General features: G+C 42.8%; 1 long non-coding RNA gene across 2 annotated transcripts in view; it reads left to right on the top strand.

Moving 5' to 3' along the window:
* LOC129060359 (uncharacterized) overlaps positions 1-25,186 on the top strand; it is a 165,040-nt gene that overhangs the window by 46,271 nt on the left and 93,583 nt on the right. Inside the window, exon 5 of one of the 2 annotated variants that reach the window (XR_008526984.2) lies at positions 8,315-8,377. The exons of the other annotated variant lie outside the window; for it this stretch is intronic. This is a non-coding gene — a long non-coding RNA (uncharacterized LOC129060359). The remainder of the gene's footprint in view (positions 1-8,314; positions 8,378-25,186) is intronic. 2 annotated transcript variants of the gene reach the window in all.

The raw sequence follows: 25,186 nt of genomic DNA, 5'->3' as shown, positions 1-25,186 counted from the left end.
GTTCCTATTTCTCCACATCCTCTCCAGCACCTGTTGTTTCCTGACTTTTGAATGATTGCCATTCTAACTGGTATGAGATGGTATCTCATTGTGGTTTTGATTTGCATTTCTCTGATGGCCAGTGATGGTGAGCATTTTTTCATGTGTCTTTTGGCTGCATAAATGTCTTCTTTTGAGAAGTGTCTGTTCATATCCTTCACCCACTTTTTGATGGAGTTGTTTTTTTCTTGTAAATTTGTTGGAGTTCATTGTAGATTCTGGATATTAGCCCTTTGTCAGATGAGTAGGTTGCAAAAATTTTCTCCCATTTTGTAGGTTGCCCGTTCACTCTGATGGTAGTTTCTTTTGCTGTGCAGAAGCTCTTTAGTTTAATTAGATCCCATTTGTCACTTTTGGCTTTTGTTGCCATTGCTTTTGGTGTTTTAGACATGAAGTCCTTGCCCATGCCTATGTCCTGAAAGGTAATGCCTAGGTTTTCTTCTAGGGTTTTTATGGTTTTAGGTCTAACGTTTAAGTCTTTAATCCATCTTGAATTGATTTTTGTATAAGGTGTAAGGAAGGGATCCAGTTTCAGCTTTCTCCATATGGCTAGCCAGTTTTCCCAGCACCATTTATTAAGTAGGGAATCCTTTCCCCATTGCTTGTTTTTCTCAGGTTTGTCAAAGATCAGATAGCTGTAGATATGTGGCGTTATTTCTCAGAGCTCTGTTCTGTTCCATTGATCTATATCTCTGTTTTGGTATCAGTACCATGCTGTTTTGGTTACTGTAGCCTTGTAGTATAGTTTGAAGTCAGGTAGCGTGATGCCTCCAGCTTAGTTCTTTTGGCTTAGGATTGACTTGGCGATGCGGGCTCTTTTTTGGTTCCATAAGAACTTTAAAGTAGTTTTTTCCAATTCTGTGAAGAAAGTCATTGGTAGCTTGATGGGGATGGCATCAATTTATAGATTCAATCTATAAATTTCCTTGGGCAGTATGGCCATTTTCACGATATTGATTCTTCCTATCCATGAGCATGGAATGTTCTTCCATTTGTTTGTATCCTCTTTTATTTCCTTGAGCAGTGGTTTGTAGTTCTCCTTGAAGAGGTCCTTTACATCCCTTGTAAGTTGGATTCCTAGGTATTTTATTCTCTTTGAAGCAATTGTGAATGGGAGTTCACTCATGATTTGGCTCTCTATTTGTCTGTTATTGGTGTATAAGAATGCTTGTGCTTTTTGTACATTGATTTTGTATCCTGAGACTTTGCTGAAGTTGCTTATCAGCTTAAGGAGATTTTGGGCTGAGATGATGGGGTTTTCTAGATATACAATCATGTCATCTGCAAACAGGGACCATTTGACTTCCTCTTTTCCTAGTTGAATGCCCTTTATTTCCTTCTCCTGCCTAATTGCCCTGGCCAGAACTTCCAACACTATGTTGAATAGGAGTGGTGAGAGAGGGCATCCCTGTCTTGTGCCAGTTTTCAAAGGGAATGCTTCCAGTTTTTGCCCATTCAGTATGATATTGGCTGTGGGTTTGTCATAGATAGCTCTTATTATTTTGAGATACATCCCATCAATAGCTAATTTATTGAGAGTTTTTAGCATGAAGCATTGTTGAATTTTGTCAAAGGCCTTTTCTGCATCTATTAAGATAATCATGTGGTTTTTGTCTTTGGTTCTGTTTATATGCTGGATTACATTTATTGATTTGCGTATATTGAACCAGCCTTGCATCCCAGGGATGAAGCCCACTTGATCATGGTGGATAAGCTTTTTGATGTGCTGCTGGATTTGGTTTGCCAGTATTTTACTGAGGATTTTTGCATCAATGTTCATCAAGGATATTGGTCTAAAATTCTCTTTTTTGGTTGTGTCTCTGCCCGGCTTTGGTATCAGGATGATGCTGGCCTCATAAAATGAGTCAGGGAGGATTCCCTCTTTTTCTGTTGATTGGAATAGTTTCAGAAGGAATGGTACCAGTTCCTCCTTGTACCTCTGGTAGAATTCAGCTGTGAATCCATCTGGTCCTGGACTCTTTTTGGTTGGTAAGCTATTGATTATTGCCACAATTTCAGATCCTGTTATTAGTCTATTCAGAGATTCAACTTCTTCCTGGTTTAGTCTTGGGAGGGTGTATGTGTCGAGGAATTTATCCATTTCTTCTAGATTTTCTAGTTTATTTGCATAGAGATGTTTGTAGTATTCTCTGATGGTAGTTTGTATTTCTGTGGGATCGGTGGTGATATCCCCTTTATCATTTTTTATTGCGTCTATTTGATTCTTCTCTTTTTCTTTATTAGTCTTGCTAGCGGTCTATCAATTTTGTTGATCCTTTCAAAAAACCAGCTCCTGGATTCATTAATTTTTTGAAGGGTTTTTTTTGTCTCTATTTCCCTCAGTTCTGCTCTGATTTTAGTTGTTTCTTAACTTCTGCTAGCTTTTGAATGTGTTTGCTCTTGCTTTTCTAGTTCTTTTAATTGTGATGTTAGGGTGTCAATTTTGGATCTTTCCTGCTTTCTCTTGTGGGCATTTAGTGCTATAAATTTCCCTCTACACACTGCTTTGAATGTGTCCCAGAGATTCTGGTACGTTGTGTCTTTGTTCTCGTTGGTTTCAAAGAACATCTTTATTTCTGCCTTCATTTCGTTATGTACCCAGTAGTCATTCAGGAGCAGGTTGTTCAGTTTCCATGTAGTTGAGCGGTTTTGAGTGAGTTTCTTAATCCTGAGTTTTAGTTTGATTGCACTGTGGTCTGAGAGACAGTTTGTTATAATTTCTGTTCTTTTACATTTGCTGAGGAGAGCTTTACTTCCAACTATGTGGTCAATTTTGGAATAGGTGTGCTGTGGTGCTGAAAAAAATGTATATTCTGTTGATTTGGGGTGGAGAGTTCTGTAGATGTCTATTAGGTCCGCTTGGTGCAGAGCTGAGTTCAATTCCTGGGTATCCTTGTTAACTTTCTGTCTCGTTGATCTGTCTAATGTTGACAGTGGGGTGTTAAAGTCTCCCATTGTTATTGTGTGGGAGTCTAAGTCTCTTTGGAGGTCACTCAGGACTTGCTTTATGAATCTGGGTGCTCCTGTATTGGGTGCATATATATTTAGGATAGTTAGCTCTTCTTGTTGAATTGATCCCTTTACCATTATGTAATGGCCTTCTTTGTCTCTTTGGATCTTTGTTGGTTTAAAGTCTGTTTTATCCGAGACTAGGATTGCAACCCCTGCCTTTTTTTGTTTTCCATTTGCTTGGTAGATCTTCCTCCATCCTTTTATTTTGAGCCTATGTGTGTCTCTGCACGTGAGATGGGTTTCCTGAATACAGCACACTGATGGGTCTTGACTCTTTATCCAATTTGCCAGTCTGTGTCTTTTAATTGGAGCATTTAGTCCATTTACATTTAAAGTTAATATTGTTATGTGTGAATTTGATCCTGTCATTATGATGTTAGCTGGTTATTTTGCTCATTAGTTGATGCAGTTTCTTCCTACCCTCGATGGTCTTTACAATTTGGCATGATTTTGCAGTGGCTGGTACCGGTTGTTCCTTTCCATGTTTAGTGCTTCCTTCAGGAGCTCTTTTAGGGCAGGCCTGGTGGTGACAAAATCTCTCAGCCTTTGCTTGTCTGTAAAGTATTTTATTTCTCCTTCACTTATGAAGCTTAGTTTGGCTGGATATGAAATTTTGGGTTGAAAATTCTTTTCTTTAAGAATGTTGAATATTGGCCCCCACTCTCTTCTGGCTTGTAGAGTTTCTGCCAAGAGATCCACTGTTAGTCTGATGGGCTTCCCTTTGTGGGTAACCCGACCTTTCTGTCTGGCTGCCATCAACATTTTTCCTTCATTTCAACTTTGTTGAATCTGACAATTATGTGTCTTGGAGTTGCTCTTCTCAAGGAGTATGTTTGTGGTGTTCTCTGTATTTCCTGAATCTGAATGTTGGCCTGCCTTGCTAGATTGGGGAAGTTCTCCTGGATAATATCCTGCAGAGTGTTTTCCAACTTGGTTCCATTCTCCCCGTCACTTTCAGGTACACCAATCAGATGTAGATTTGGTCTTTTCGCATAGTCCCATGTTTCTTGGAGGCTTTGTTCATTTCTTTTTATTCTTTTTTCTCTAAACTTCCCTTCTGGCTTCATTTCATTCATTTCATCTTGCATCACTGATACCCTTTCTTCCAGTTGGTCGTGTTGGCTCCTGAGGCTTCTGCATTCTTCACGTAGTTCTCAAGCCTTGGCTTTCAGCTCCATCAGCTCCTTTAAGCACTTCTCTCTATTGGTTATTTTAGTTATACATTTGTCCAAAGTTTTTTCAAAATTTTCAACTTCTTTGCCTTTGGTTTGAATTTCCTCCTGTAGCTCGGAGTAGTTTGATCGTCTGAAGCCTTCTTCTGTCAACTCGTCAAAGTCATTCTTTGTCCAGCTTTGTTCCGTTGCTGGTGAGGAACTGCGTCTCTTTGGAGGAGGAGAGGCGCTCTGCTCTTTAGAGTTTCCCGTTTTTCTGCTCTGTTTTTTCCCCATCTTTGTGGTTTTATCTACTTTTGGTCTTTGATGATGGTGGTGTACAGATGGGTTTTTGGTGTGGATGTCCTTTCTGTTTGTTAGTTTTCCTTCTATCAGACAGGACCCTCAGCTGCAGGTCTGTTGGAGTTTGCTAGAGGTCCACTCCAGACTCTGTTTGACTGGGTACCAGCAGCGGTGGCTGCACAACAGTGGATTTTCATGAATCGCGAATGCTGCTGTCTGATCGTTCCTCTGGAAGTTTTGTCTCAGAGGAGTACCCAGCCGTGTGAGGTGTCAGTCTGTCCCTACTGGGGGGTGCCTCCCAGTTAGGCTGCTCAGGGGTCAGGGGTCAGGGACCCACTTGAGGAGGCAGTCTGCCCATTCTCAGATCTCCAGCTGCGTGCTGGGAGAACCACTGCTCTCCTCAAAGCTGTCAGACAGGGACATTTAAGTCTGCAGAGGTTACTGCTGTCTTTTTGTTTGTCTGTGCCCTGCCCCCAGAGGTGGAGCCTACAGAGGCAGGCAGACCTCCTTGAGCTGTGGTGGGCTCCATCCAGTTTGAGCTTCCGGGCTGCTTTCTTTACCTAAGCAAGCCTGGGCAATGGCGGGCGCCCCTCCCCCAGCCTCGCTGCCGCTTTGCAGTTTGATCTCAGACTGCCGTGCTAGCAATCAGCGAGACTCCGTGGGCATAGGACCCTCCGAGCCAGGTGCAGGATATAATCTCCTGGTGCGCCGTTTTTTAAGCCCGTTGGAAAAGCGCAGTATTGGGGTGGGAGTGACCTGATTTTCTAGGTGCCATCTGTCACCCCTTTCTTTGACTAGGAAAGGGAACTTCCTGACCCCTTGTGCTTCCCGAGTGAGGCAATGCCTCGCCCTGCTTCGGCTCACGCACAGTGCGCTGCACCCACTGTCCTGCGCCCACTGTCTGGCACTCCCTGGTGAGATGAACCCGGTACCTCAGATGGAAATGCAGAAATCACCCATCTTCTGCGTCGCTCACGCTGGGAGCTGTAGACCGGAGCTGTTCCTATTCGGCCATCTTGGCTCCACCCTGAGTTTTACAGTTCTTAAAGGCGGCGTGTCCAGAGTTTGTTCCTTCTGATGTTCAGATGTGTTTGGAGTTTCTTCCTTCTGGTGGGTTCGTGGTCTCACTGGCTCAGGAGTAAAGCTGCAGACCTTCGCGGTGAGTGTTACAGCTCTTAAGGCGGTGTGTCTGGAGTTGTTTGTTCCTCCGGGTGGGTTCTAGTCTCACTGGCTTCAGGAGTGAAGCTGCAGACCTCGGCGGTGAGTGTTACAGCTCATAAAGGCAGTGTGGACCCATAGAGTGAGCAGCAGCAAGGTTTATTGCAAAGAGTGAAAGAACAAAGCTTCCACAGTGTGGGGGCGTTGGGGGGGATGGGGGGTGTTGGGTGGGGGAGACCCAGGCATGGCGGGCTGTAGGTCCTGAGCCCTGCCCCTCGGGAGGCAGCTAAGGCCCGGTGAGAAATCGAGCACACAGCCAGTGGGCCAGCATTGCTGGGGGACCTGGCGCACCCTCCACAGCTGCTGGCCTGGGTGCTAAGCCCCTCACTGCCCGGGGCCGGAGGGGCCGACTGGCCGCTCCGAGTGCGGGGCCTGCCAAGCCCACGCCCACCCGGAACTCTAGCTGGCCCGCAAGCACCGAGCACAGCCCCAGTTCCTGCCGGTGCCTCTCCCTCCACACCTCCCCGCAAGCCCAGGGAGGCAGCTCCGGCCTTGGACAGCCCAGAGAAGGGCTCCCATGGTGCAGTGGTGGGCTGAAGGGTTCCTCAAGCACGGCCAGAATGGGCGTCGAGGCCAAGGAGGCACCGAGAGTGAGCGAGGGCTGCGAGGGCTGCCAGCACGCTGTCACCTCTCAATACCTCTCCTGGCTTCCAGGACCTTAAAGCTGTCCATAACCAAGGTGAGGACAGTGAGCAGCAATAGAATGGAAGATGCCTGCATGTGTTCTGTGGGTCCATATATGTGTGTATAAATGCCCAGAAAAAGGTCTGGAAGGTTACACATAAAGCTGATAACAGTGGTTACTTTTGTAGAGGCAGGAAAGAACCACAATTGGGGCTATCAAAGGGGATGTTAGCCTAGCATTTAGATTTTTATAAGGAGCATGTATTAATGTATTGCTTATATAACTAAATGTATAATTAAAATTAATTTGCAATTCTAGACCTGAAAAAAAAAATTGGAAAGGATGAGGCTGCTGCGGTTGGGATCTGAGCTGAGGACTGAAGAGATGGGAGAGAGTAATGAGTCTAAGGTGAAGACTGGGCTGGGGAGTTGTGACAAACAGCTAATAAGGGAAGGGTCAGATCAGGATGGCTTTGAATATTAGGCAGAAGTAAGCCTTGTTTTTGTTGGTATTTTAATATTTGGGGCAGAGGAATCATGCCAAATGTTTGTGAATAAAATAAATATGTAATTTAATAAATTAGTATTGACTTGGTTTAGAAAAAGAGAGAAATTATTAGGTGATTGTGGAATTTGGATTGTGTCCAAACTATTAACACATAGTGTATATCTCAAGCAGGACATCTTGGGTTTAAGGATTTATGTTGTGTGTTCTTTATCCCTAGCTCTTTAGTAGCTAGTGATTGACAGCATGTCAGGAGAAATTTTGGCCCCAGATAATCCTAAAATGACCACAGTGTGGTGTTCCCCAAGCTGAGTTCCGTGGAACGCTAGTCCTTGAGAGAGACAGGGCTGTGTGATCAAATCTGGTTGGGAAGGACAGACTTACCACACTTCCCTCTTGAAGGGTCACAGTGTATTTTGGAATAGTAAAGCCTCTGAGAAGTGCTACAAGAAAGAAGTTCAGAAGTCAGGTGAGCTTCAGAGGAATATGGTTAGTGGTTCAACGATGACATCAAGAATTCATCCCAGATATTTCCACATCAATTTCAAACTGAAGATGGTTCTTTTTATGGTCACAAGAGGGCTGCCACTGACAAGTAGGGCCTCATGCTTCCTTATTCATGTCCGGAAGAGGGAAGGGAGAGTGAGAAAAAAACTTCTTTTCCAACTGTCTTTCCCTTCAGTTTGATTGGGCCAACTTAAGCCATGATAGTCACTGGGAGAGTGCTATGTACTGATTTACTCACACTAATCAGACCCACCGCTTGAAAGCTGGGAATGGAGTTAGCTTTCCTGAAGAGCATGACTGTGTGGAGCAGGAGTGAATTTTTGGGGAAAAAAAAGGTAAGGATCCTGCTAGGAAAAAGGAAAGGTGGATGAGAGTATGCAGTGCAATGCATGCAGTGCTGAGTGATGCAGTCTGTAGCAGGCAGACATAGAGGATGAAACTAGGAGCCCCAAGTGGGTGGAAGGCAGTAGGTGGCTGTGGCCAGAGGGAAGGGAGAGATGGTGCTAGCCAAGGGCATCAAGATAGGCCTGAAGGCGAGGGTACCTGACAAAGACACTGGTTGCTGCTTTCTGTGGTGGCTCAGGACTTTATTTATACTTTTGAAACTATGAGGATTTATTTAAAATTCTGTCACGTATGGAGTGGTTTAGAATTTTGGAGAATTTGAAAAAGAATTAAAATGCTGCTGAACTTTAAAGAGAACTAAATAAAGAACAAAGCAGCAGGAAGTGCTGCCTGTGGAATAAAGATGGGGTCTTCTTCTCCTTGAGGGTGCCAGGCATGAAAAGTGCCAAATGGCAATTTATTTTCTTTATATAAGTTTCTCCTGAAATATTTGTCTATCAAGGCTGTCAGATGTGAATGCAGTTGCAAAATGAGTGACTAACTTAATTTGAGAACTAAAAGTGTTTCCCTTATCTTTCTGCCTGTGACTCAACATAACTGTTTTCTCTAGGAATGAGCGAATGTTAGGTCAGAGCCCTTTGGCACCTGAGATACTGAACTCCTAACTCACCAAGTAAGTGCTTAAAAGTGTTTATTCTGAAAACTGACATTTCAGCTCAGTCTCTTCTAGTGTGATATGGAAAACAAGTTGTGTTGTAGCAATTATCCAAATAGCAGATAGCAACTGTATACTTGTGCAGTTACTCATATTCTATATGATTAGAACGAGTATATACATAAATATATTAATGTATAGAGAAGGGTTGGTGAATTGGTGGGGAAGAATTTTCTTTATGGCTGTAGTTGTACCTCATTTTACATAAGTCTGTCTTCCCATGTGTAAAAATCAAAATTTAAAATAAATTGTGTCATTTTTTTGAAGTACTGGGGAAACTTGCTAGTAAAGAAATTCACTGGATAAGTTATTTTACAAAGTGAATATGCATTTATTTTTCTTTTATATAATACAATTTCCATATATTGGTCTTGTTTATAGGAGGAGTATTCCTGATACAACTCTTTCATTTTGAAAGTTAAAAGTGAAGGCTGGGTGTGGTGGCTCATGCCTGTAATCCCAGCACTTTGGGAGGCCGAGGAGGGTGGATCACCTGAGGTTGGGAGTTCGAGACCAGCCTGACCAACATAGAGAAACCCTGTCTCTACTAAAATTACAAAATTAGCTGGGCATGGTGGCTCATGCCTGTAATCCCAGCTACTTGGGAGGCTGAGGCAGGAGAATTGCTTGAACCTGGGAGGTGGAGGTTGCGGTGAGCCAAGATTGCACCATTGCACTCCAGCCTGGGCAACAAGAGTGAAACTCCATCTCAAAAAAAAAAAAACAAAAAAAACCCCAGAAAATTAAAGGTGAAAAACCAGAAGAAGGCTTCAAATTTGTAGTAAATTTGGTAGGATAGCACTCTTCCTCACTCACCAAATGCGTATCATTTTTAGGATATCTGTAAGCTAAGGAGAATGTAGAAGGAATCAGAGATCACTATGTTTTGAGGCAGTGTTTCTACCCTACAAATGTAAAATTCAGTTCTTTCTAATGAAATGAGCATTAGCCTTCTCTGTATGGCTCCTCTTTAACCATAGACTTTAACAACTTGTTTGAACAGAGAATAAAGAAAAATGAAAGCAGACATTAATGTAACAGAAGGGCTTGAACTTTTGAAGTGGTAAAGTTTGAAATAAACACATGAAGCTGATTGAATAATGAGAGGGGGAAAATCGGGAGGTTAGATCCTCCCAAGAACTTATTCTTATTTTGGGGGAAGGTGAGGGTTGAAAGTAGAGGGATGCTATAGTCTGGATGTTGTGTCTCCCCAAAATTCATGTTGAAATGTAATCTCCAATTCAATAGTATTAAGAGGTGGGACGTTTAGGAGGTGATTATGTCATGAGGGCAGAACCCTCATGAGTGAGATTAGTTCCCTTATAAAAGAGCCCAAGGGGGCTTATTCACCCCTTCTGCTATGTGAGGACACTAAGAAGCTGCCATGTATGAGGAATGGGTCCTTAGCTGACACTGAATCTGGTTGCATCTTGATTTTGAACTTCACAGCCTCCAGAACTGTGAGCAATACATTTCTGTTGTTTATAAATTATCCACTCTAATGTATTTTGTTATAGCAGCCTGAACAGACTAAGACAGAAATTTGTACCAAGAAGTGGGGTGTTGCTATAACAAATACCTACATGTGTGGAAGCAGCTTTGGAACTGGGTAGTGGGGAGGGGCTGGAAGAGTTTGGAGTTTGAATGCTAGAAAAAACCTACATTGAAATGAAGAGGGCATTATGGGTGATTCTTATGAGGGCTCAGAAGAGATATGTAGAGAAAGCCTCCGTCTTCTTAGAGATTACCTAAGAGATCATGCACAGAATGCTGGTAGAAATATGGATGGCAAAGGCCATTCTGATGAGGTCTCAGATGGAAATGAAGAATATCTTATTGGAAATTGGAAGAAAGGCAATCTTTTTTATAAAGTGGCTGAGAACTTGGCTGAATTGAATTTGTATTCTAGTATTTTGTGGAAGGTGGAACTTCTGAGTGAGAAGAAAGGATATTTGGTAGGAGAAGTACCTAAGCAAAGTGTTGAGGGTGTGGCGTGGCTTCTGTATGTAAATAAAGTAAAATGTGAGAAGGGAGAAACAAATTAAAAATGAAATTTATAACCAAAAGGAAAGAAGAACTTAAATATTTGGAAAATTGTCAACCTGGTCATGTTTTAAAAAATGAAAAAGAATGCTTTTCATTCTTTTGAAAAAATGAAACAGCGTGGCCAAGTGACTATTTCATAAAGAGACTAGTAAGACATAGTAAGACTAGAAGCCAGGTGTTATTCATCAAGGCAATGGAAGAATGGCCCCTGGGGCATTTCAGAGAGATCATCTGGGCTGCCACTCTACTCAAAAGCCCAGAGGGCCAAGGGACTGGGGGACAGACTAGATCAACTACAGTGATGCGTCACTTAATGACACGGATATATTCTGAGAAATGGGTCATTAGGTGATTTTATCATTGTATGGACATCATAGAATGTATTTACACAAACCTTGATGGTACAGCCTGCTACACCTTGACTATATGGTATAGCCTATTGCTCTTAGGCTACAAACCTGTACAGCATATTACTGTACTGAATATGTAGGGAGCTGTACCACAACAGTAAGTGTTTGCATTTCTAAACAGATCTAAATATAGAAAAAGTCCAATGTTCCTAACACAGAGAAGTGATAAATGCTTGAGTTGATGGATACCCTAGTTACTCTGATGTGTTTATTACACAATATATGGCTGTATCAAAACATCATATGTACTCCATAAATATGTATACATACTATGTATCCATAAAAATTAAAAATTAAAAAAGGGTACAGTAAAAATATAGTGTTATAATCTTATGGGACCACCATTGTGTATAGTTTGTCATTGACTGAAATGTCTTGTGGTGCATGACATGTCAAAAGAGGGGCCTCTAGAGTCTGTGGGACCTCACAGCACAGTATTGCCTCAAGTCTTTGTTCCCTGCATTCTGGTGCAGTGCTTCTCAGCTAGCCCAGGTGTGGCTCCAGTGGGCCCAAGTGTGGCACAGCCCACAGTGGCTGCCCCTTCGAGGACACAGGCAGTAAACCTTGGCAGTGTTTGTGAGGTGTCATCGCCATGGATGCTCAGAGTGCATGAGCTGTGGGGTCATGGCTACCCCCACCTAGATTTCAGAGGATGCTCTGGACAGCCTCAAGGCCCAGGCAGAGAAATGGTACAGGGGAGAAGATATTGCAGAGACCCTACTATGGCAATAGCTCATAAAGCCATGGGAGTGGGGCCATCCCTGAGACCCCAGAATGGTAGAACCACCGGGGTGCTACTCCAGGCTGGGAGAACCGCAGGCAGGGGACTCCAACCTGGGAAAGTTGTGTGTGCTGTGCCCAGCAAAGCCATGAGGGATGGGGCTGCCCAGAGCCTTGGAGACCCAACCTTTTCCCCAGTGTGTCCGGAAGTGGGGCATCTTTAAGGTTTAAGATTGTCCATCCTGTTGGGTTTTGAACTTACTTGGGATGAGTCACCCCTTTCTTCCTTCCTATTTCTATCTTTTGGAATGGGAATGCCTATCCTCTGCCTGTCCCACCATTGTGTTTTGTAAGTGTATAACTTTTGATTTCACAGATTCACAACTGGAGAGAAATTTGCCTCAGGATGAATCATACCTTGAGTCTCACCCAAATCTAATTTAGATGATATTTAGATGAGACTTTGGACTTAGATTTTAGTTAATGCTGGAACCAGTTAAGACTTTGGGGGCCATTGGGATGGAATAAATGTACTTTGCATGTGGGAAGGATATGGATTTTGGGGGCCAAGGTGGAATGTTCTGAATGTTTGTGTTCCTCCCATGTTCATTTGTTGAAACCTAATCTCCAATGCAACATTAGTAAGAAGTGAGGCCTTGGAGAAGACGAGAGGCTCATGGGAACTTGTTTACCCCTTCTGCCATATGAAGGCAGATAGAAGCTGCCATGTATGAGGAATATGTCCTCTCCAGATACTGAATCTGCTGGCATCTTGATTTTAAACTTCCAAGCCTCTAGAACTGTGAGGAATGAACTAATACTGTTTATAAATTACCCAGTCTGAGGTATTCTGTTATAGCAGCCTGAACAGACTAAGACACAATTCAGCTATGAAAATACTCACCTCTCAAAATTCTGCTTTGTCTTTGTAAGGTCTGTGTATTGCAGACCTTATATATTCTCCAAAATGAAACTCTCTGTTGGAGTCTGTGTGGTGCTGTTACTAACAGAGTTTATTATTTTCCTGGAGATATTGAGGCATAAAAATATGTTGACAGAGAGTGCTCCAAAAATATAAACATTCTATTAAGGTCAGAGGGAAACAGAAAAATGTCTGTGTCTGTACACGACTTTGAGATAGGACTAGGACTTCTGTAATGGAATTAGCTGGAATCGTTAATATTCTTTGAAATCTTGTGGGATAGAAGCAAAGGCTTGGATGCAGGTCAGCAATAGCTATTTAAAGATTGCCCGTACCCTTTTTGTTTTCCTAGAGATGGAAGTCTGACTTGACTTTTGGGGGCAGATTACTCCTATAACAACAACAGCAACCCTTTAGTAGGCCTTCTGGTTATGTAAAGATAAAGGCAAGAAACTATTCTGGAGAACAAAGGTTTAATGCAACCAGAAGCTAAACTGCTTCTGTTTAAAGTACATGTCTGCAGTAAACTGTGAAAGTTATCTTCAGTTGGGTGGAATAGAGGAATATTTCAGTTGGAAGTGGGGCATAAGATTTTTTTTTCCCTTAAAGAATTCTAGAATTCTCTTAGTAGGGGACTTGGTAACAGGCTGCAGGTCAGGGGCTAAAGAGAGAAGATGATGCTCAGAGTTAGTGAGGCTTGGTCTATGGACTTGGTGCAGCTATATTTGACATTCAGGCTGATGGTATCTGCTCAGTGCTGTAATGGCTTTTGTGGTGTCCAGCTCTCAGTGAGATTTTATTTACTCTTCTTGCTTGGTTGCTGAGACAGCATTGACAAAGAGTCGGACCAGACAGCATTGATAGTGCCCTGGAAACAGAAATCTAAAGAGTGAGCAGGCAGAAACATGTATACTTCCTTTTTTGTCATTCCTGGGTGATATGGTTTGGCTGTGTCCCCACCAAAATCTCATCTTGAATCGTAGTTCCCATAATCCCCACGTGTGTTAGGAGGGACCCGGTGGGAGGTAATTGAATCATGGGGGTGGTTACCCCCTTGCTGCTATTCTTGTGATAGTAAGTTCTCATAAGATCTGATGCATTCTTCTGTCTCCTGCTGCCTTGTGAAGAAGGATGTGTTTGCTTCCCCTTCCACCATGATTTTAAGTTTCTTGAGACCTCCCCAGCCATGCAGAACTGTGAGTCAATTAAAACTCCTTCCTGTACAAATTACCCAGTCTCAGGTATTTCTTCATAGCAGTGTGAAAATGGACTAATACAGTAAATTGGTACCACAGAGAGTGGGGTGCTGCCATAAATATACCTGAAAATGTGGAAATGACTTTGGAACTGGGTAACAGGGAGAGGTTGGAACAGTTTGGAGGGCACGGAAGAAGACAGGAAAATGTGGGAAAGTTTGGAACTTCCTAGAGACTTGTTGAATGGCTTTGACCAAAATGCCAATAGTGATATGGACAATGAAGTCCAGGCTGAGGTGGTCTTGGATGGAGATGGGGAACTTGTTGGGAATTGGAGTAAAGGTCACTCTACTATGCAAAGAGACTTGTGGCATTTTGCCCCTGCCCTAGAAATCTGTGGGACTTTGAACTTGAGAGAGATGATTTAAGGCATCTGTTGGAAGAAATTTCTAAGTGGCAAAACGTTCAAGAGGAAGCAGAGCATAAAAATTTGGAGTATTTGTAGCCTGATGATGCTGTAGAAAATAAAAACCCATTTTCTGGGGAAAATTCAAGCCCCTCTGCAGAAATCTGCATAAGTAACGAGAAGCTGAATGTTAATCACCAAGACAATGGAGAAAATGTCTGCAGGGCATGTCAGAGACCTTCACAGCAGCCGTTCCCATCACAGGCTGAGAGGCCAAGGAGGGAAAAATGGTTTCATGGGCCGGGCCCAGAGTCTCCCTTCTCTATGTGGCCTTGGGACATGGTGCCAAGGGATGATATTCATGTCCCAGCTGTTTGAGCTCCAGCCATGGCTAAAAGGGGCCAAGGTACAGCTCTGGCCATTGCTTCAGAGGGTCAAGCCCCAAGCCTTGGCAGCTTCCATGTGGTGTTGGTCCTGGGGGTGCACAGAAGACAAGAATCTAGGTTTGGGAACCTCTGCCTAGATTTCAGAGGATGTATGGAAATGCCTGGATGTTTAGGCAGAAGTTTGCTACAGGAGCACAGCTGTCATAGAAAACCTCTGCCAGGGCAATGCAGAAGGGAAATGTGGGGTTGGAGCCTCCACACAGAGTCCCTGCTGAGGCACTGCCTAGTGGAGCTGTGAGAAGAGGGCCACCGTCCTCCAGACCCTAGAATGGTAGGTACCCTGATGGCTTGCAACATGTGCCTAGAAAAGCCACAGACACTCAGTGCCAGCCTGTGAAAGCAGCATGGAGGGGGTCTGTACCCTGCAAAGCCACAGGGGTGGTGGAGCTGCCCAAGGCCATGGGAACCCACCTCTTGAATCCACGTGGCCTGGATGTGAGACATGGAGTCAAAGGAGATCATTTTGGAACTTTAGGGTTTAATGACTGCCCTATTGGATTTTGGACTTGTATGGGGCCTGTGGCCCCTTTGTTTTGGCCAATTCCCCTATTTGGAGCAGGAGTATTTACCCAATGCCTGTACTCCCATTGTATCTAGGAAGCAACTAACTTGCTTTTCATTTTTCAGGCTCATAGGCACAAGGGACCTGCTTTGTCTCAGATAAGACTTTGGACTTGAACTTTTGGGTTAATGCTGGAATGATTGGTTTTGAAATGTGAGGACATGAGATTTTGGAGGAGCCAGGGGCAGAATGATGTGGTTTGCTGTGTCCCCACCTGAATCTCATCTTGAATTATAGTTCCCATAATCCCCACGTGTGGTGGGAGGGAGCCGGTGGGAGGTAATTGAATCATGGGGACACTTACTCCCATGCTGCTATTCTCATCACAGTAAGTTCTCATGAGAACTGATGGTTTTATAAGGGGCTTCCCCCTTCACTCAGCTTCTTCTCTCTCCTGCTGCCTCGTGAAGAAGGACATTTTTGCTTCCCTTTCTGTCACAATTATAAGTTACCTGAAGCCTCCCCTGCCCTGCAGAACTGTGAGTCAATTAAATCTCTTTCCTTTATAAATTACCAAGTCGTGAGTATGTCCTTATAGCATCATGAGAACGGACTAATACACTGGGACAGGATCTTCTGCTTGGATATTATCTGTTGCCTGAGAGAAGAGATTTTATCCTCATCTCAATCTTGGGCTTGTCTCCCTGAATCCTAATTTCCTGCCAGGGTCAAACTGTTCTTGGGATGATTGGCAGTGGTATTATAATATTCATTCCCTTTAGTGGAAGCCCATCTCCCAATTATAGCAATATAATCAGCTCAAAGACCCTGATTAGAAAAATCACAAAAAGAGTGACACCCCTAAATAGATAAATTGCTTAAGCAGATAAAGTGAGTTACCTGTTTGACTGGCAACAGCCTTTGTTTGAACCATGTTTTTTACCTGGGGAATTAATCTATCTGATCAAGGTCTTGAGAATAGGGGATTCTCCTTTCTTATCCATCCAGACCATGGGGCCAATGACCCTGGGAGCTTTACCTTCCCCTCAGGTGGCCCCTCCAAGTTGGTTATAAGAGAGTCAGCCAGGCCATTTGTCTTCCAGCCTAGCTTTATCTGTAATAAAGATGGTATTTTGTGCCCCATCTCTGCCTCTGCCATTTTATTTCTTGATTAGTTCAAGACCCGGGCAGAAGAGGGAATCTACGTATTAGGCTCCCACAAAACCCCACAAATTCTGTCAATGACTTACTCTGTAAATTGAGGCAAACTGCTTTGTACCTCTGTTTATAAACTGCTTTGTACCTCTATCTATAAACTGAAGCCGCGGCAATAGCTATTGGATAAAGGTTTTTAAAAAATGCTATAAGTGATTGACTGAAAGATGTTAATTGCTGGCCCCATCCCCCTGCTGATATCGTAATCATTGTTTGGCAACATTTTCTAAATCGTATCTGAGAACCTGGCTGCTGTGACACATTGATTCATTGTGGTTGGCACCATATGCTCCCATCTGCTGTGAGCAGTATAATTGTTCTCAGTCATCAGCATTGAGCACCCATGGCTAATTCATGGGGAAAAACTCCAGTGCTTTGCACTAAAGTCCAACTTGTCTGTCAGTTCACTCCTGTGGAAGGGGGCCAGGCTCTCAGCATGCCTCTACCTCCCATCCTGGGCATTGGTCTCAATCAGAGCAGGTACTCAGCTCTAGCTTTTCATGGTTACCAGTAAGGACAAGCCTTTAATTTCTGCAAAAAGAACTTCGCTTGACTTTTAGAATGAGATCCCTTGTTGGATCTTTGTTGCATATACATTTGATATGCTGTTTTCAATACTAGTTGATCTGGGTTAAAATCCTACTTCTACCCTTCAGTAGCCTGACCTTGGGCCAGTGACTACATCTCTCTGAGGTTGGCATTTCTTAACCTCTCTCTGAGATGTCACTTATTCCTCTGTAGCATGGGGCAAATGTCTACCTTGCCAAGGGTATGATGAAGATTTAACTTAATTAGCTGGAGTAAGTAAAGCATTAAGCACAGTGCCTGGCTGATAGCAAAAGCATATTCTTTGCTCACAGAGCATTTCGAAGACTGGTTATTATTTTAACTTTCTCCACATGCATTTCTAGTTCTCTAGAAGCTTGCTCCTCAAATTATGGTCCTTGGAACAGCAGGTGTTTATGATCAGCAGAGAAAACGTGTTGCTAATAAAGCATCCTGCACACTAAAGCATTCAGGTGTGTGGGACTTAGAGTCATTCTTTCCAGGGTTAGGTTAGCTGCTGATGCAGCTAATATAGGCAATTGTCCTTGTCGAAGGAGTTTCAGGAAAGCCAGGCTTGCTGGAGAATGCCATGTTAAAAGTGTGTTCCCCAAGAGTGAATACTCCTTAATGCAAATAAATTCAAAATAACTTAGTTTCTGGTGGAGATGAGGAAACTTAAGTGAAGAGACTAATATTGCAGTAAGTAGGATGAGTCGGCAATTTGCTTGTTTGTATGTGTATGTTTATGTGTTTGGTCAGGTTCCAGATGACAATTGCTCTTCCATGTCTGAGGCACTTGGCTGGGGGACAGGAATGGCAGTATAAAAATATTCTGGGCTCTTCTTTAATGAGTTAAAGAGCAGGTAAATGATTACAATGAAGTTGAGGAGTTACAACAATGTACCTCTGGAAAGCAGTAGCCTAGGATGCATGTCACATGGGCCATCCTGACAATGAACACTGTTGGAATTCTGAACAGTGGCCATCCCTTCTGAATGGGCCACCTCTGGCCTCACTGGCTTCCACCTCAGGTCTCTTTGTCTTGCTTTTCTCATTGCCTGGATGCTCTTCTACAGATATTTTCATTGCTCTCTCCCTCACCTGCTCAGGCGTCCGCTCACCTGTCCTCTTCTCAGGCCATTCTATTTAAGATGATGACATTCCTCTTCCCCCCATTTTTCTTTATAGCACTTACCACCAACTTCATGGTGCATACTTTCTTATTTATTTATGTATTGTCGATCTTCTCCAGTGGCATGTAAATTTATGAGGGTTGGGCTTTGGTTTGTTTTGTCCCATGTTCTATTTCCAGCACCTAGAATAGTTCCTGGAACATAGCAGGGGCTCAACACATATTTTTTGAATGAACGGTAGCTTTACATGCTCTTTCTTATTTTTATAGACTCCTGCAAGCTGGTTATTATTTACATTTTAGAAATTAAGCAGCTAAGATGTGGAGAGGTTAAGTACCTGTTAATAGTCACAGATGCTAATAAGCAGCAGAGATAAAATTTGAATCTGGCCTCTGATTTCTCCCTGAGCCCCAGCTTCATATATGACTATCTGTTATATAGGATAGTAGAGACAGCATCTGAAACTTACATCCCTGTGGTATCATAGAAAGATATTTGGTCTTTGTCTTTGGTTCCTGGCACAGAGCTCCTAGAACCCAGAGCTCCTGCATGATAAGGGTTACAGAGCATCTTGTATACTAATGAGCTGACCCTTGGCAAGCCCCTGGATAGTTTCAGGATGGGGCTGGTCACCAGAAAGACCAACCTTGATTAAAACCTTGGAACTTTTATGTATGCACGTAACCTCTAGGGAAGTGAGAGGGGCTAGAGATTGAGTCAATCACCCATGGACAATGTCATGGCCATTGATGAATCATGACTACATAATTAAAATTCGATAAAATCCCCTAAACAACAGAGTTCAGAGAGCTTCTGAGTGGGTGAACACATCCACGTGCCAGGAGAGTGATATACCCCAGTTCCACAAGGGACAAAAGACACTGTTCTTAGGACCCTTTTAGACCTTGCCCTGTGTACCTTGCTGTTTGTATCTTTATGATAAACTCATAAACATAAGTAAAGTGGCTTCCTGAGTTCTTTGAACCATTCTAGCAAATTATTAAAACTAGGAGGGGGTCATGGGAACCTCCGATTTAGTAAGTATCAGGTCAAGTACAGGTGACCTGATACTTGTGCCTGGCATCTGAAGTGAGGGCAATCTCTTGGGATTGAGCCCTTAAACTGGGGAGTCTGAAGCTAAACTCTGGGTAGTTAGCATCTGAATTGAATTGAACTATGGGACACCTCGTTGGTGTTGGAGAATTGGAGAAGTGGTGTTGGAAAAGACCGTGTATTCGATGTCAGGAGGAAAAACCCTCTCAATGCTCAAGATAAAACTGGATTCTCAGCCACACCTCCTCTGTTTTTTCCCTGTTTCAGTAAATGCCACCTCCATCCATCCAGTTATTCAAGTCAAAAACATTAGAGCCATTCTCAATTCATCCCTTTCATTCATCTCCTCCATCTGATCCATTAATACGTCTGGTCAATTCTACTCCCTGATTCAGTCTCCTTTCCCCCTGCACTGCCATCATCTTTATCTGCATTGTTCCAGTAGTCTCCTAAGTCTATCTATCTGCCTCTGCACTTGCCCCTATAATTCATTCTCCACATCTCAGAATAAAAATGGCAGGAAGCTGTGCACTGCGCTTGCTGGGAACATGAACAGGGCTCCTGCAGTCTTGGTGCTGCTCCTTGGATGCTCTTGGAAGCATTCTTCCTGGTGTTACTTTCTCTGCAAGGACATAATCATTCCAACTTTTAGTTTCACTGGCATCCAACTTTAGTCTGCTGAGGAAAACTCCAGAACCTCCAGCCAAATGGTTCTTTTTAGATAATCCCCGTGCCTTATTAATTTAGAAAGGTCTCATCTGCACAGAGCACCTTGCACCATCACAAAATGCAAAATAAATTCATATGAAATTATTATTCAAAAGTTAATTGTTTAATCTGCTATAAATTGTTTTCTTTAGCTACAGCTGTGGTTGCATTTTGCATTTGTTACAAACCCTTAAGCACTGACTGGCTTCAGCCAGTTAGCCGAGTTCAAGTTCAGCTCCTTGGACATGGGCCATTCTGGGCTGCCAGGAGAATTGTAGTAAAGATGGCAGTCTGGCTGGTCCACATGCCCATCTGCTTTGGATGAGGAAGAACAGATGAAAAGATGCAAAGGACAGCAGAGAGTTGCTGAATTCCTCCTACTGGCTTCTTTTCACATGTGACCCTGCAGGCAGCTAACCAAGGCTAAGGAATGTGCTCTGGGCAGGGCACATGGAATGTTCTGGAAGTGACAAGTAGTAATGCCACCGATCTGGAGAACATCTGACCTCTATAGAGCCCTGCTGTTTTCAAAGCATTCTTCCATGCACTGTCACATTTGAGTTTTGCCACAACTCTGGCAGGTGGTAAGGGCAAAGTTGTTATCTCCATTCAAAGCTGTGGGAAAGTTGTGGCTTAGAGAATTGGGAATTTGCCCATGGCCACATAGCTAGGAACAGTCTGAATGGGTTTGAAGACAGATCTATAGATTGTGATTTTCTTTCTGTTATTCTAAGAATGGAAAAAACATTAGTTCTTGTGGGCCAACTTTGACTGATTGGCAGTGGTTTTCTGGAGTGGTAAGTTCAGAAATGGTTCGAGGCCATTGCTAGACTCTGTGGGAAAAGACGTTTTGATTGAGTGGTGACGTCTGCTAGCAGTGAGGGAGAAGATGTGGTGGCATATTGCTGTCTAGTTACTTCCCATGTCCCACCCTTTCCCCAACACTGTGCCATAATTTGCTTCTTTGCATTCTGCTTTTTTGCACCAGGGATAAAAAGAATAAGAAATACCACCTGTGAAGCTTAAGTGCTACTCTCTTCTGTCCTGATCTTGCTGTGGGTATCTCTTCGGCTCTGATTGTGGATAACTCAGGCAACTAAACAAGTCCATGTGCCTGTGGCTTCTTTGACAGAGAAGTTTAATGTGTTTTCTTCCCTCTGAGAAAGAGCAATAGAACAGGCCAGTCACAGTTGTTATGTGAAGGAATGGGCAACGTTGATCTGTTAGGCACTACAGTTGGATTCTTAGGTGCCAATCTAAATACTGTGAAGATCTAAGAATGTAGAAATTGCAGGCACATCTCCTCTTTACATCCACTGTGAGAAACTATGGAGTACTGATATGGTTTGGATCTTTGTCATCGCCCATATCTCATGTCAAAGTGTAACCCCCAGTGTTGGAGGTGGGGCGTGGTGGGAGGTGATTGGATTGCGGAGGCAGATTTCCCCCTTGGTGCTATCCTCACAATAGCGAGTGAGCTCTTGTGAGATCTGGTCATTTAAAAGTGTGAGTACCTCCCCTTTCCCCTCTCTCGCTCCTGCTCCAGCCATGTAATATGTGTGCTTCCCGTTTACCTTCTGCCATGATTGTAAATTTCCTGGGGCCTCCCAGAAGCTGAGCAGATGCCAGCATCATGCCTCCTATACAGCCTGTGGAATCGTGAGCCGATTAAACCTCTTTTCTTTATAAATTGCCCAGTCTCAGGTATTTCTTTATAGCCATACGAGAACAGACCAATACAATTACCAAGTGCATAGATGTCATCAACAGGGCTCTTCTTAATTCATTCCCAAGTCTGCATGGAGTGGCATAGACTTAAAGCATTCCCTCGTTTTAGCTAAGTCACTCAAAATGTAAATTATACCTAAAGCAAAGCCACTTAAAGAGAGAAACCCTCTGTTTGAAGTTTTTCCCATGCCCCATTGAATTTCTCCCGGTGGATTTCCAATAACTCTTCCATTCTAACTCCATCTCTCATTAGTCCATGATCACTGGGTTGAATTTTTTTCTCCTGTACTTTCTGGCTTTTATTTCTTTGCTTAGAAACTCACCTTCTCCTATAATGTGTTTATTGTCCATCTACCCTGTCTTCGTGTGTTGACACCATCTTCTTCATGAAGTTTTTCTTAAATATCCATTTGTCTGGGATTTGTTCTTTCTTTAAATTGTACCTGCCATCCTCCCTGCCCCAGTATTTTGCTTACAGAATGTTTGTATTCTGCCTTATATTATTATTGTTGACTGAGTGCTCCCACTACCTTCTAGATGGTGAGTTTTTTTGAGGAGGAACTCTTAGATCATCTTTTGTGCATTTCCTAATATAATGTCTAGACCAGAGTAGAAATGCAAAAAGTATTTGTTGAATAAATAAGCTCTTTTGCAGTGGCCAATCCAGCAACTCTTGTTTCTTCTAGGCCTTGTATATTTGAGTGATTTACTGTGAAAGTGCCTGTCCACGAGCCACTTGCATTGTAGGTAGTGGTTGGTCATCAAACAAGAGCCTAGGCAAGGCAAGATAACAGCTTAGGGATGGCAATACACATGGAAAGATGTGGATTCATTTGACATGTAAAGAGGAAGCAAAATGCAGGACTCGGTGAGGAAATGACTTTTCAGGTTGAGGGGGAAGGATGTAAAAGGGATGGCTTGAAAATGTCTGCTTTGTCCAATGAAATTGATTGTGGTGCCAGTAATTGAGATGGGGAACTGAAAGAGGACCACAGTTTTTTAAGGGGGATGATCAAGAGTTTGATTTTGGGATTGGAGCTTATACGAAGGCCAGGGCTGGAGGCTTGAATTAGGGAGTCATCAGCATATCGATGGCCTCTGCATCTGAAGACTCCTGCTTCCCCTGTGACCTTGCATTGTTTGCTGAGAGCAAGGGAGGGATTTGATGGAGTCACAGGTGATAGGAGAAGAGAGAACATTTGAGATAGGTATGCGAGTGGGCAGGGAATTGTCTGTAGCCATGTGATGAGGTTATGAAGTCAAGTTGAGGATCTGGTTGAGATTGGCCTTCAATATAATTTACAGTGCCACCAATTAACCCAGCTATGAGATTTTCCCAGCATCCCTTAGATGCCCAGGTACAGTTTTGAAGAAAATGGTAGTTGGATTCATCTGAGTTACAGATTTTGCCAGAGAAGTGGGATATAGAGGCAGAGTTGGGGGCAAGGGAATATAGGATATTTGTAAAATATTACTTAATAATGAAATCAAAGCTAGAGAGGAATGGAAGAGAAGACAGGAAGGAGGTAATTGATAAGGAGAAGGTAGAGAGATATCCCAGTGGATAGGGAGAAAGTGGAGGGCTCGATGGTAGGTATACCAACGAAGTTGAACAAAAAGTTGTGGGATCATCTTAACCAGCTGGAAAACAAAAAGATTGTGATTGAAGAGCTACATGGTTGAAATACGGACTTTGGAGATAAAGAAATTTGGGGTGATGACCAGGCCTTGGGTAGAGAATCATATGATCGAAGAGTAAGACTAATTTCAGAGACCTTGGGAAAATTTAGATCAAAGCAACTATACATATATCATAACTAAAATATTGTGTATGTGTGGGACAGATTATTTGAACGAGGTAATAGTGGTTTAAAATTTTCTACCTTGATGAAATATTTGTAATTTTGATCATCATGAGATAAATAGAATCATGCTTTAAATATTATAACTAATCTAGGTGATGTCATGCACTTAGGTTAATTCTGTAATTTTCCCCACAGCTAGTTTTTTCTTTTCATTTTGTGAAACTTCCCACCGTCTCACATTACCTTTACTATCCTTGTGGGCTTGGAGAAAACACCACTGGCATTGTTCCTGATATTGTTTCTAAACCTCCAGGTTGTTGTGGGCACCTATAAACAGCACCAGCCCCTTGTGGGAGAGAGCTGATTTAAGCAGTCAAGACTTCTTCTCAAATAAGGTCCCAGGGAGAAGAATCCCTTGCTCTGATACATTCTGTACCTGCATTCAGCTTCATAGGTGGAGAACAGTTTGTGGTCCTAGGTGGTGATTGCTCCCTTGGCTAGAAATGAAGGAGCCAGGAGAAAACAAGTTCGGGCCTAGATGCCTGGGATACTCTAAAAGACTCATTCCCAGAGGCAAGATCTCTTTACCTTCATCTGATTGTTTTAGGGTTTATCTATAAGCTTGAGCAGTCATCGTGGGTCTTGTCCTCTTTGGCATCTAAAGTGGTCATGAGCAATGTTAAAAAAGAATTTTCAAAAAAGGGTAAAATCATAACTTTTATGCAACTATAAAAATAAACATTCATTAAGGATGTATTTATCATGATATTATAACTGGTTCAAAGGAAAAATTATAAAAAGAACAAATTTATATGGAGTAAAGAAAAATTGATGTGAATGTGCAAATCAAGGCAATTTTTCCCCCGTTGAGTGGGGAGGGAAGTCCTCACTTCAAAAGTTCAATTCAACTGAAATTCTTTTTTCTTTACTGTATAGGACAGAATTTTCCTGTTTATAGACAAAGATTATTTTGTATTACTATCAGTTATCCATAATTTAGAGTTGATGAATAGCCTCTGTAGTCTCAGAATCAGATAAAACGGAAGAGTGAGTTGTAGATAATGCATGATTTTCCACTGAACACAAATTCTTCCCTATAGCAAGAGAAGCTACTACTCTCTCCTTCTCATACCCTTTTCCTTGTTCTGCTGATTTCTGCTAGTTTCTTGCAGAACTTTTGACTCCAATTGTTACCATTTGGCCAATGTGCTCCTCAGCTAGACAATAACACTCCGTGGGAAAGACCAAAGATGTAAACTTTTCATCTTTACACGAAAGTAGGGAACATTTCAATGTATTAAATAAAACATTAAAAATTTTAAAACCTTGATTACTTTGGTATTGTGGGGCTAGAAGAAAGTGTATGTGGCATGGTGGAGATTGGGGAGGGAGGTGGAGAAGAAGAGAAAGTTCCTCTTCATAAAGTAGGATGGAATTTGGGTTGGGTGAAAGGATTGCTTGGGCACGGCTTTATTCTCTGGTGCAGGATGCTCATGAGTGGGTGGTGAATGTTATTTGTCCATGGCTTCTCATGGCTGGGGTGAGAACTCCTGCAGGGCTGATTTTGCTACGTACTTTCATAATTGCCTTGTCATAGGCGTGACCCATCCTGTGAAGAAGGGCCCTTCAACATGTATTCTGAAAAGGGCAGCAGCCCAGATAGTTTAATGAGTGGTTTGCCTGTTTCTGTTAAATCACCTCTAACTCTTAACTGGGCACGGAGAGGTAAAATCAGTGGGTCTCAAGCCAGGCTGCAAGTTAAAACCCCTGGAGAGCTTTGGAAAATACTCACCTCAAGAGAATCAGCTTGAATTGGTCAGATGGATCTGGGCCTCAGTATTTTTAAGAAATTTCCTAAATGTGCAGTGCAGGATGAGAAGTGTTGGTTTAAGCAGGGTTTCTCAAACTGTTGGGTAGAATCACCTTAGAGT

The sequence above is a fragment of the Pongo abelii genome, chromosome 6 (assembly GCF_028885655.2).
Source record: "Pongo abelii isolate AG06213 chromosome 6, NHGRI_mPonAbe1-v2.0_pri, whole genome shotgun sequence".
In the NCBI taxonomy this organism is placed as follows: domain Eukaryota; kingdom Metazoa; phylum Chordata; class Mammalia; order Primates; family Hominidae; genus Pongo; species Pongo abelii.
This window is presented reverse-complemented; position numbering and strand designations above follow the sequence as displayed.